A 13664-nucleotide genomic window follows, 5' to 3' on the forward strand; every position below is an offset into this window, starting at 1 on the left:
GCTCCATATAATAAGGACAATAATTACTAAAAGAGTCTTAACACCCCTCCCAAAACAAAAAACACCTCTCAGAAGCCAAATTAGAGGTATTGGAAATAATGTGTACCACAAAGCCTCTATTAAAAAGAAAGAACTTTTAAGTTTTATATATTCTTATAACTTCTCCATCTACTTTTCACTTTACTTTTCACAAGTTTTGTATTTTCTGTGCTTTTACCAAAGTTCTTCCATTGATCTTGCTGTGTGTAATGATTGCTTTGCTTTCAGACAAGGAAAAGCATTAAGCGTTTTCAGAAAAGTTAAGTCCCTAAACCGCAAATGCAGACACATGTCCCACCCCTCCAAAAAAGGTGTCTGCAAAGCCACTCAAGTAAACTGATTTAGAGGGGAAGTTACATATGGTAACATTGAATAGAGTATTTGAGAAGGAATTAAAGAGAATGAGATTGCACATCTTTTGGACAGGTTATAAAGAATGCAACAGAAAAAGAGAGCAGGTAGCACACTATGTTGAATGTAAGAGCCATAGAGCTAAGGAAAAAAAGTCACCTGCTGTATTTCCCCTTCAATTGAGGAAACTATGCATCCTATATTTGTTTTAAATCAATGTTGCTTCAAAGGTCCATCTACTATATGAATATTCACTCCTACTTAGAACTTGCAATTCCTCCTATTTTTTCCTAACTCAAAGGACATGAAGTTTCTAAAATTAGAGTGTCCTAATATAATACGCTCACATTCTGACATTTTCATCTTCAGTCCCTTCGGTGGAAAATACTGATTGTTTAATCAGCTACTCGAGGCAGTGACCTTCCAAGCTAAGTACAACATACTTGTTTTTCTTACCATTTCAATGAAAATACTTAAACAGAAAGAAACTATGAAAAATTAGCTATACCCAAATGCTACCATTCAGGCTTTTCTAAACGACACTAAGTTATTACCCCACAAGTCCCATGAATTATGTTTGCGAGACTCGCTGCAATAATAAGGGATATGATTAAAGCAGCTCCAAACCCTTTTGTAGAACAATTAACATCTTGGTTATAACTCTGAAAAGAAACCATTTGTTTTGTGTGTAAGTTTTGATCAAATTTATGAGACATTGTTATAATCCTGATGTTAATACCTCGCTTTATGGAAAGTCCCATTAAAGTCACTTTTTGTGGAATAAAGAAAACTGTTCTGCCAGAGGAAAGATATCAGAATATAGCTCTTTTCTCCCAGTTCAAAAGCCACTGTGAAGTGTTTGCTGAAGGTTCAATTTTGCAACGCCTGGAGCCTGATTCAATTGGAGCTAAATTCAATGAAATTGTACCACTTCCTTCGGTTAAGTGTTGGATCATATCCCGTCACAAGACAAATTATTCACTATGATTAACACTTGGGAAACAGAGTGCTCTCAGTGCCACAAAAATTTGTACAAAGGATTGAAATTCTTTCAAGATGTAAGAAGTAAAATAAAAAATGAAGTTTCATACAGGACAAAGATACAGTTGATCAAGTGTATTGTACAGATAAAACGTTATTTTTACCTATTTGTTTTGTTTAATCAGAAATACTCATCTGGTATCCCAGAAGATTAAAGTTTCCTTATGTCTAACAATGGCAATAAATCATCTGTATTTTTAACACAGAAATGGTTTTTAAAAGTGTTGAGTTCCCTGTGCTTCGGTCACAGAAGTTCAGAATTTTCCTGCATTTAAATTAAGATCTTTGTCATTTCCAGCTTCCTTCAGGAATCTTTTCTCATAGCTCAGATTAAGATGTTCCTAGTGTGCCAGAATCATCATCTTTTTTGTTTGTTTGTTTAAATGAGCATTCCTGTAGGAATTCTGTAAAATGTCAGAGTATAAAAAAGTTTATTTCTGTCCTTTGACTGAAGCAGGGCAGCTTGAAAATTCCTAAATTCAACCGCAACTAGCAATTCTCTTCCTGCAGGGATTCCTGCAGTTCGTATTCCTTGATTTCACTTCATTCTTAAGCTGTTACAGATACTATTTTATGAACTGATATATCTTCACAAATACTTTACATGCATTTTGTGCTTCAGAATATTTTGCAGATTGGATGCTCCTCTTTCACTCCATCCGAGAAGTTTCTCACATCTTCCTGCATATCTATTTGTTTAGCTTCCCAAATATACTTTTGAACTATTTAACTGGAAAAAACCCTCAAACACCACACCTCACAATGGACTAGAGTATGACCTAACTCACACCATATAAATCATGGATAATGATACTGGAATTACTGCAGTGAAACCAATATAAATTCAGTCAGTAAAAAATGGACTCTCTTTGTCTACTTTGATTTAGTTACTCTGTTCACTTTTTTAAGGCTTTCCTGTTAGGTGATGTTTCAAATCATACTTTGCTGCTGACTTGTCTGTCAAGAAATCAGCCCACCTCCTTTAATTGCTTTCCTTGTGCATTTTCATTCATTTGTCAGCCTATTAAGCACACTATAATTACTGATATCTTTTGAGTGTACTTTCAGTGGTGACTAACAATGTACTGAAGAAGCAGAGCCTGGAGCCCACCCTGAGTGCACAAGTGGGAGAAGCAGGGCTGATAATACCGACTGAGCAAGCCTCATTCAATGGCAGTGGTCTGCTGCTGAGTTTCGGTACCAGTCACAAACCTACAACATAACTGATGTACTTACTCCAAACCTGAACTACTTCTCCCCACTCAGAACCAAAAACTTCACATCTGGTCTGAAATGGTCAGCCCACTAAGAGGTACTAGTCATAAAGGGCGGGGGGCGAAAGGGGGGAAAAGGGAAAAAGAAAAAAAAAAGGGGGGGGGGCGGCTCACAGCATCCAGCTTTATACCCCAGTCCAAACCAGCTCCGGATTTGGACTCAGGGTCACAGTTGCTCCGGCAGTGCTTGTCTCTCTGCCTAATCGCCATGCCTCAGATAACCACCCACATCTCAGGGGAGGAATCTCCCTTTGCGAAGCAATAGGAATCTTTCCAATGACACCAACAGGCACTAGGTCAGCCCCTTAGTGAAGAAAACTACTAGAATTGCTAAAAACATCCTAAGTTCTGTCTCTAAATGAAAGCACTCTAAATTAGGGTACATTTTCTGCCTTGCAAAGGACTTGCTCAAACTTGTGTAAATCAGCACAGTCCTTGGCTCACACTATTTTAATAAGACCCATGTGTATTAAACCAGATTATATGACACATGTTAAGGTTCATGTTTGATATCAAATTAAGTATCCGGATGATTTATGGAAAAGAGTTCACCTCCCTTTCCCCCACGTGAGGTTTAAGACTAATCTTCAACCAGATCTTCCAACACTTTCTGCATTTAGGCCTTCCCCACTTGAAACCTTCAATGTTGTTTTTATTATCACGAGAGACCGATACCCAGCCTAGCATCTGTTATTATTCCCTTGCCTTCTCTCCCTGGGAGAACGTATGAACCTAGCATATATCACTGTGATTACTGGATGCTGCTAAATTCCTAGAAAAAAAAGCAGCATTGCTTTCCTCTGCCTTGTAGAAGGATTTGATTGCACTATTACTCTATGCACTAATGTGCTGCTTGGCTATAAAGGGAATTGTTGAGTAGTTTCTTTTAAAAAAACCCAACATAGCAATAAAACCCCCACAAGTTCCATAAAGTAAATGAACACCCACCATTAACTCTTACCCACAAGCATCAGCGTGACAGCTGTATTGATAACGACAGATATTTGGCTGGAATCACTTTGGGAGGCAAAAGTGTGAGTTATGCCTCCCTCTATCCACCAAGATGCTCTGCATTAGCATCTGTTACGGAAAGCAAAGGCAGGTGATGCTATAGGTCATTCACCCCCTTTTGTCATTCCACTGGCAGAGAAGCTTCACAAGTCACCAGGGATATTATCAGAAATTATCTGCTCAGGCTGAAACAGGAATTTACTACTTCACCAGATAACCTTCAGCCTGCCTGTTTTACTCTTTCCATGTAATCAGTGTCATGCTTTGAAGTGCACTTAACCATTGTAACCCTAAAAACTCATTTGTTCTCCGTTTGGATGCTGCAATAACCTGATTCCTGATGCATTTATTTATGCCTTCCCACTGCAAATTCCAGCCCTTGCCCTTCTCCTACCCCCTTACTACTTCTTTTTGCAGCATTTACCCCAGTGCTTTATTCATTTTTTTTTTTAAGAAATATATCTGTAGGTGTTTAGCCAATACCCTAATGAAATCTGATTTTGTTTTAACAATATATGCACATTTGGTTTTCCACTGCTTACCATTTTCCTTTGATGTGGAAACCAGCCTGGCGAGGACCCTGATGCATAGCTTTCCTTCTTCTTTAGAACATGGTATAAATGGGTACAGACAGGTATGTCACAAGCTCTCATAGGCAATGATCTTATCCAGAGAAAACAGGTTCAAAACAATAAATACATCTGAATATAAATACAGCTATAGGCTTGTGTGATGAATTTGAATCAATGCACAGACCTGGCTTTAATTAACCATGTGTCATTAGTTTCAACAGACCCTGTCGTCAGCAGCTGCCAGCAAACTCTAGTTCTACTCATTGTCTGAGCTATTACAGGACAAAAAAAGGTGTTCCAGTAAGATTTATTGCCTGGATAGCCAGGCTGCACTGCAGCCTTGGTATTTACACAGGATTTCAGTTTATGCATATCACAAGGCTCATATCCCTCTTTTACAGATGGCTCTTCCAAAATAATCTGACAAGGGTTAAGTTGCTTGCATGCTGAGACCACTTGCTGTCCTGTAGACAAATATTCTTTTATTACTCTCCTCTACTGTGTGCATACGTTTTTCCTTGTCTTATGCAGAGAAGATAAAACTCTTAAGGTCACAGACTGTCTTTTTGTTCTGCATTTTGCTGTACTTCAAGCAATAGGAACACACTGAGTAACTAGGCCGTACAGGCCAAACAAATTACTAATAAATAGAAAATTCAAATTACTTGACTAAAAACACATAGAGAAAACCCAGTGAAAAAGTTGTGACAGCAAAACACCTTTATCAGTGTTGTAAATGTACATAAACTGCTTCTTTCCTCAATGCACCTCAGAGATTTGCGTCCTTTATCCAGTATCTTTGAATTAGTCACAGACTGATTATATGGAAATTGTCTACTCCATGAGATATCAGTAGCCTTTCAACCTATGGAACCCCTTAAAGTGGAATCCTGAACCTTTAGGTTTATCTGCTCTACAACTTATAGAAATACGTTTGCTTAAAAAAAGTTAGAAACAACCCAATGAAATTGTAGGAACATCGGTTATGTGAGTTTTGATTGCATATCTCCATTAAAAGCAGCTGCACAGTTAAATACTATCTATTTCTGGTCCTGCCTTTCATTCGACAAAGCCATTTTAGAACAATGTTCTGTTACTGTTAATGATTTTATTCTATATGCTTTACCGATAAGACTTTAAACAGAGGATGACAGTGCATATTACAGGCAATATATCCAAAGAATCACAGATGACGTTTTATCTGTTCACAGAATGCTATGCACATTTCTTTAAACTATCTTTGAGAAACTCTTCGTCATCATCTAAGTATTTTTCAAAATCTTATTTTAATGAAACACATTTAGAAGTTCATTTTAATGAAACACATTTTACCTTTGCATGCACCGAAATATAGTAGGGGGTTGCTGTACTGCATGCTCCCCTTACAGGAATCAAAGGCAGAAGACAGTTTCATCACAAAAGCAGTAAAACCACCTGCACTTCCAGTTGTCTATCTTATCCCTCTTTCATTTCCTCTGCCTGACAGCAGGCCACTTTATATGCCCCCCAGATGAAAAATAAAGGTAAACTGTTCTCATCCTTTGAGATCAGGACTTAATTTTGCATACACTCCTATGCACCGGACTTTCAAAGCCCGGTCAGCTAACAGAAGGTCACCTTTTGCACTGATGTCCTTCTAGCCAACTGGGCAGCAATTAAGCTATACGAGTTAAGTATTTTTAAAGCATAGTCATGGCTTTGATGAAGCCACCTATCTCCAGGGAAGGTTTAGATTGGATATTAGAAAAAAATTCTTTACTGAAAGGGTTGTCAGGCATTGGAACAGGCTGCCCAGGGAAGTGGTGGAGTCATCATCCCTGGAGGTGTTCAAAAATCGTGTAGATGTGGCACTTAGGGACATGGTTTAGTGGGCATGGTGGTGTTGGGTTGATGGTTGGACTCAGTGATCTTAAAGGTCTTTTTCAACCTAAATGACTCTATGATCCTTCCAAGCCTGTCAGCCACAGAAGAGCTGTTGACTGCATCTCCTCCATATGAGAGGCACAATGGTAAGGAAGGCGACTGTCCTTGTCAATTGGGAACCTCATGCTTACACTCTCAGCCAACACACAAATGCAAGAAAGACAAGTATGACAGCAGGCTCTAACTCTGCAAATGCTTTAGCACATGTCTAACTAACCAAAGGCAACTACTCAAGTTTTTGCAGGAACAGAGCCTAGCTGATTACAGTCAAAATGTGATCACAATCTACCTATGGGCAGCGTGCACGGGACCAAGCCTATCAATGCAGCCACTTGATTTCTCCCAGCTCATACTCCAAATACAGATATGACTTACATGACACACATTTTTTCTCCTTATGTAGAGCCTGATGAATCTGAAGTACAGGAATTTTATTTTAATAACATATTTGAAAATTTTTTGTTCCAGTAAAGCTCCTTCCTGTTCCATTTGCAATTTATTACAGTTGCAGATAGAAAAATTCTAAAATGAAAGTAGCAAAAAGATTTAAAAGATAAAAATAATTAAAATCTTTCCAAACAAGCCCAGTGTCAGACAGAAAATTTGTGCAAACGCTCTTGTAAAAAGATTTTTACAAACACCTTGTAAAAACAGAGCATTGTCCTCACTTCCATTACTTCTATACTGAAATGTCTGCCATAAATGGACCTCTGCTTCTTAAAAAGCTAATCACAAGTTATGAAGATCTACTAAAAGATAAAACTTCACCAATGAGTAAAAAATGAGAAGAGATACAAGGATGACAGATAGGAACTTTACAGGATGCAATAAAAAAGATACATGCTTACATTGCTCAGACGGGACTTTGCAACAAAGAGTGCACAATGTTACCATTGATATAAATGGGAACAAGATCAGACCAACATGCAGAATTTTTACAGATCCCACCCTCTAGAAATTTCCCAGAAAATTTTTTCCTTCCTAGGCAGAAAAGCAATCTCTGCTAAACTGTATACAGCATGCCTCAATTTGGGACAGTCCTCTAGTATAATCTTTGTCTCCAGTCACCAAATATAAAAGATGGATAGACCTTACTTATGAAGTTCACTATATTCATTATACACACACTTTATAATATGCACCCATTAGTTTTTATAGCAAGAATATTATGATTATAACTCCACCCAACCTTCATTATAAAGTCTTCAGTTTCTCTTATTGTAGGTCCAGAGGACCTAATCAAACTCCAGGAAAGAAAGTGATCAAATGATTTCTGTAAAGAATTAAAAAAACCCCAAAACATCCAAAAGCTCACTGCTGAACACACCAAATGAACTAAATAATGGGAAACACATTTACAATGTCCTTTAATGGTAAGCCTATCCAATTTGTGATTTAAGAGGTCAAACTATTGGTTATTTTTGCATTCCTAGTAATTTAAGCAGCAGCAGACTGGGAAATGTGCACTCGCAGGCCTTATAAAACTGCCTTCCTTATTTTGAATAATAGACATCTATTGTAAAAAGCTTACTAGTGGAAAAGCCCCCCTCCATGTTTACGCGCTTTGGCTGGGGAGCCCGCTGCCCATGAGGCTCACAATGAAGAATGAGTGATTAAAGAGACAAAAGAAATCAGCCACAGAAAATCCTGCCACCCATGTGTCCGGAAAATATGAATTGCTCCAACAGTTGGGACAACAAGAATTGCTGACACAGATGGTAACGTTCCCTGTGAGAGTACCGCGCCACGATCTTGTGTTGAGAATGACGGTTTTTCTCAAGGGCCTGAGGCTGAGCCTAATAATCGGGCAAGCAAGAGGAAGGAAAGGACGAGATGGGAACACAGCTACAGCTCTCGATTGGGGTAGCCCCAAAGACTTCTGCCCCCATTGCACCACTGCAGGCTCCCGCCAGCCCACCCACAGAAACCGCCAGCCTGGTTTTACCCGGGCTTAAGACTGTTTTATAAGACTTGAGGGCTGTTACTTTGACTTCAGTGGATTACACCCTTCTATGTAAAAACAGTAAATTGAGGCAAATCACAACACGTCTATAAAGTAAATGAGGTTTTCAAAGTGTATGAAATGCTCAGTTTCTTTCCCTACTCAAGGAGGACTACAAAAATAACTCAGACAATATACAAGCACACATGCTATGTTCTAAAAAGGTAGTTGCAGACCTGAGAAAAAAACTTGCACAAACCAATTAGTTTTTAGGGAATGGAAGTTGACTGGGGAAATCAGAGAGCAATTAACAGATTTTATTCACCTTTCCTTTGTCTGTTTAGGGACACAGCAAGCATTTAATAATTTCACAATTTGGTTACACAGCATTATTGTTCAATGACTAGTGCTAGCTGGAACATTTCTAATTAAATTTCATTTAGTCACAGCTAAATTGGATATGGCTCATTTGAGGTTTTATATTGCAGCATGAGTGGAATATAATAGGCTGGTGGTGAGGATGCTAACTTGAGGGGTGGAACAGCGAATTTCAGCTCCATGTGCTGCCTACTTAGGGTTGATGCAGTCTAAGAAGCAGCAATCTGCCTGAAGTTAGCCAGGAGAAGGAGCAGCAGGAAATGGAGCGTGTTCACCCTGTGTGTACACAGCTACACATTTAAAGTCAGTCTTATTCTTAAAAAAATAAAGCCAGTGGATTCTGTGTTCATCTTTAAGTCTTTTCCAGGCCAAGTATCAAGATAATTTTAATTTAATGTTTGACAAAGCTGAAATTTGAGCACAACGTAATTTTAACAAGTTCAGAATCACCCAGACTCTGAAATCACATTGGCCATTCTTGTCCATGACACCTAAGCCAAAACACAGCCCATATTTTCTCCTGCTTGGGGCAAGAGGAGAGGCAAATAGCATTACGTCCTTAACTCAAGCAAACGCCAAGGCTGGTATTGCCTTCTGTGCATTTTAAATCAGGATCAAAAATGCGCTGCTCTTCAGTCAGTCACTTTTCACTTTTCTGCTTTAACCTTGACCTCTGTCATCAACCTTGACCTCTGAGAACAGACTGTGCACACAGGAAAACTGTTTGTTTCTTCCAACATTATTACCTCATCTAACGATATCTCCCCCCAATAAAGTCAAACTTGCTAAAAGGCAAAACCTAAACCAAAAGCAAACCCAAACCTCAATGCTCTCTTAGGTGAACTCACATGGCTGTCTGTGGTGATCTGTACCCGTGAATGGTGGGGAACACCTGCTGGGGTTGTGCTTCTTTTAATTTTGGTAGATTACGTAGGGACTGAGCCTGCCAGCAGGGAAAAACCTGTGATGATGCACCCATTGCTTTTGCAGGGTATGAATCAGGAATATCGCTTTCCTTGACTTTTCCTTTAAGCTAACCAGAAAGCCAAGCGAGATGAGTTTCAAATTGTTGTGTTTATCAGGCAAATATTAATAAAGTACCTAAAGGCTTTTCATAGCTAAATGGAAGACATTTCCTAAGTATTTTATGCTTTTTTTCACAATACCATTTTTTTGTGTTGAGATGGGTACAACGGTCTCAGATCTAGGCAACCAAAAGATTTCCCAAATTGGTTAAACAATCTGCCAGGATGTAAAGAGATGCTATAGTAATTTGATAGACATAAAATAACCTAAACAAATTATGAGATTATAAATTCTTAAACTACTGATATCTGAAGTAGATGTCTTTGTTATACAGAAGGTGTTCATAGAGACTATGTGTGAATAATGGGAAAACTCAGGCAAGGAAAAAAACGTTCACCTGTTGTTGCCTGAGTAATGCACAAGCTGTTCTTAGAGTAAAAGCCCACATCTAGGAAACATGGTCTGGCGTTAACTTTCTGTAGACTAAACTGCACCAGTTCCTTTCTGTCACTCCAAAGGAAAAGGAGACTTAATTCTTTCTCTTCCACGCAGCACTGGTCAGGCTGTGTCAAGAATCAGTGGGAAATAAACTGAGGTTATACCCATTATTTCCCATTGCAAGAACAGTGGACAGGAAGCTGAGACCCACACTTTGCATCCACTACTCATTCACCAGTAAAGCAGGGCTCAATGTCAATGTATCAGCTGCTGCAGGGTAGGCAGAAAAAGAAATATACTCCCTGACTGCTCAGTGGAGAGCTGACCATCGTTTTGTGCTCTCAGTACACCTGATCTGTTCCAGTTCCCCTGATCCCACAAAAATTTACAGTCAAACCCAGCACAACTTCAGTCAAAATAACTTTCTGCAAGCTGCATCTGCAGAAATGAAATTAGCAGCAATATATCCTTTGCCTCAAAGGACTGCGCTGAGTCTTCGTTAGTCAAGTTTGTACAGGGTTAGAGGTCACTGGATAGGAGTTCTGCACAAGTGCAAGGCGTTACAACATTACATACTGCAAAACTTTGTTGAGCTACAATTTTTGTGGTAGCCTGGGGATTGTCATGATCAGAATCAATTATGTCACCCTGTACTTCTGGTTACTAAGTAAAATAAACAGATCAAACTATTTGGTTTTAGCAAGGCACTTAAGTTTTACTAGTCCTTTTTTTCACCCCTTACTTGCTCTCCCTCTCTCTTCTGCTGTTCTCATTTAGGATCAGAGCACCTTTCAGGCTGGAAAGTACTTTGGGATGTCATCCACCCAGCACATCCTCCCACACAAAGCACTTCCCAGTCTGAATTCACACCACATTGCCCAAGGCTTTCTCCATCTCCGTCTCCTCCAAGGATGGAGACCACACGGCATCTCTGGTCCAGTGCTCGACTGTCATAGCAAAACCCATTTTTCTGTGTCAAATGGGAACCTGCCCTGTTTCATTTATGCCCATTGCCTCTCCTCCTCCTGCCATGCACCTCCTTAAGGAGGCTGGTGGCATTTCCTCAGTAGCTTCCTTGTAGGCGCTGGTTGCTACCAGATCCTCCAGGGCTGCCTCTCTTCCAGGCTGAACAAGCCCCGGTCCCTCGGCTGCCGCTCCCAGGGCACCTGCCCCAGCGCCCCGACCATCCTGGTGGCCCTCAGCTGAACTTGCTCTAGTCTATTAACTTCTTTCTGGTCCTGAAGCCCCAAAGCAGGACACAATATTCCAGATGTGGTCTAATGAGCGCTGAGTAAAGTTTTCTCTTTCAATCTTCATCTTAAAAGCAATCTAACATTTCCAACATTGACAGTCACTAGCTTCAAAGTGAGAACCACAGAGAACAACTACAAAATTTCCCACTGAAACAGTTTAAAATATTACAGCCCTTTAATGAACTTACCCCAGAGTACTGTTTCAAACTCCATAGGCTGAATTTCAGCAAGAGACTATTTGGAGTTAATAATTATTATATTTTTTTAAAGAAATCCAAACTTTGCTCTGAAGCCTGATGGTTTCTCTCTACACAAGTGCACATATGCACCGCGACAGCTATGCCATGAGTGGTGGAGCCACTTTTACAGTGCGCTTTTGACCAACTTGCATGCCCTTTGCCAAGTTTACCAGCTAGAAGCACCTCTGCCTGTCCTGATCCTTGAGCAATGTTAGTCAGTTGCCATTTCTCATATCCTGTCTGATTTATGGTTTTCCTCCAGGGCAAAGACTTCAACAATTGACTTTGGGTTTGGGCCTACAATCTGACATATGTTAAACATTACCTAATTTTCAGGTGTTGTGGGGTATAGGAACTGTGCAAATAATTACTTTTTTGGATCCATCACTGAAGTTATTTTTAATAAGACTTTGTTTGATTTCTCAGCATTTTGGACTATTTGTTTTCGTTACGCTTGTAATAAATTTCTGGCAACTGCACATGCTTTCCTGTATATGACAGGAAAATTATGAGCAGCTTGATCATACCGAATGACTTATAAATCTGTTAATTAGTATCATGGATCACTTACTTTAATCCTAAGGCTCAGCCGAGCTATATATTGGCACAGTGAACAAAGGGAACAAACATACCTGAAAATAGTAGTTATGTTATTTATTTAGTTTTAATAAAAACTAAAATTAAATCCTTGTCTGTTCCCTTGACATAATTTTAGGACTAATCAGGGTGGGACACAATTGTGAATTGGAAGAAATTGTAAATACCTAACTGTCACTGATTTAAAAGGGCGTTAGATAACTTTTAAAATTCAACCTAAGCCTTCTTGCTCAGTATCTCAAAGTATCTTTTTAATTACATTAGATCCATTTATAAAAGTCATTTATAACAGCAAGGATAGCAAAGGTTTGCAATAACATGTTGCACCGATACGTCTACACAGCAGCCCCTTTCCCTTGCTGAATTACAAACGCACATTAAAATTTCCTGCCATTTAAAAATAATCATTAGGAGGAATAGAGAGAATATTCTTACTACCCAGAGACTCTGTCTGCCCCCTGACTTGTCTGGGCTTCAGTACAGCAGTTTCCATCTTCTCTCCCAGACTGCCTGGGTGTCAGCAGAGAAAATGTTTGCTGGTTCTGCTTCCGTTTTTTACATCCCGTAGCTTCTAAAAAGAGCACCCTCCTCAGCAGCTTGGTTGGCAGCTGAATCAGTCATTGTAACAAAAGCAAATAACATATTTTACTTTAATTCAACCTTGAAAAGACTTAATCTTGAAAATCTTGAATTAAGTTTTGGAACAACTGAATTAATTTTCCTGATTTTTTTTTTCTTGAGCAAGGAGGGTGGAAGGCAAGAAATGAGGAAAAGGCTGGGAACTTCAACTCAGAAGTCTTAAGTTTAGTGAAGAATCTCTACTAAAAAGATCTTCTAACAGGAAGCATTAGGCAACATTAAGCAGAACAGGTTATTTCCTCTTCACCTATGCAAAATGAAGTAGAGCAGCAGGAAACAGACTGTTTAGGCTATTTGCATGTTTTATGGGTTTTTTTCTTCAGATTCTGCATCTTTCCTTCCCCTGAATCCTCCATACATGTAGGATCCCAAGAAATTAAATTTTCTTTGACACACTAAATTTCATATATGGCTGATACTGAACTGTAACTTAAAAAAAAAAAATCATTTTCTCATGTGGCTATTGTCTTGTGAGCAGAAACTGGCTACGAACAGCTTATTTGAAAGGCAGGCACATCTCCCTGCTACTGTTAGCATCACACTAGGAAGGTCAGGAGCAGAATTCTTTTGTACTATTTGAAACTGCCTAATTTATTTCCTAACTGCTAGGAACCAGTGATGAATTTTGATCATCAAAAAGCAATTTAGCATGCCACATAACGTGTTCTATTGCTTTACTAGGGACACACCTGGAAAGCACATTTTGTCTTAAGCTTCAACTTAAAAAAATTAGTGTGATGTATAGGCTAATGTTTTATCTAGCCCTAGTTTCATAGGCTGTACAACGTGTAAAATTTTAATGACATTTTCTAGAGTTACATGAAGGAACAGTATATTGGGAATGCTTGGTATTACCCTCCAAATGAAACAACTTTATCCATTGGCATTGCAAGTTTTTCCCGAAGCTGTGAGAGCTAGCAAAGGGCTACAAATATTCAAAA

The sequence above is a fragment of the Harpia harpyja genome, chromosome 2, assembly GCF_026419915.1.
Source record: "Harpia harpyja isolate bHarHar1 chromosome 2, bHarHar1 primary haplotype, whole genome shotgun sequence".
NCBI classification, from domain to species: domain Eukaryota; kingdom Metazoa; phylum Chordata; class Aves; order Accipitriformes; family Accipitridae; genus Harpia; species Harpia harpyja.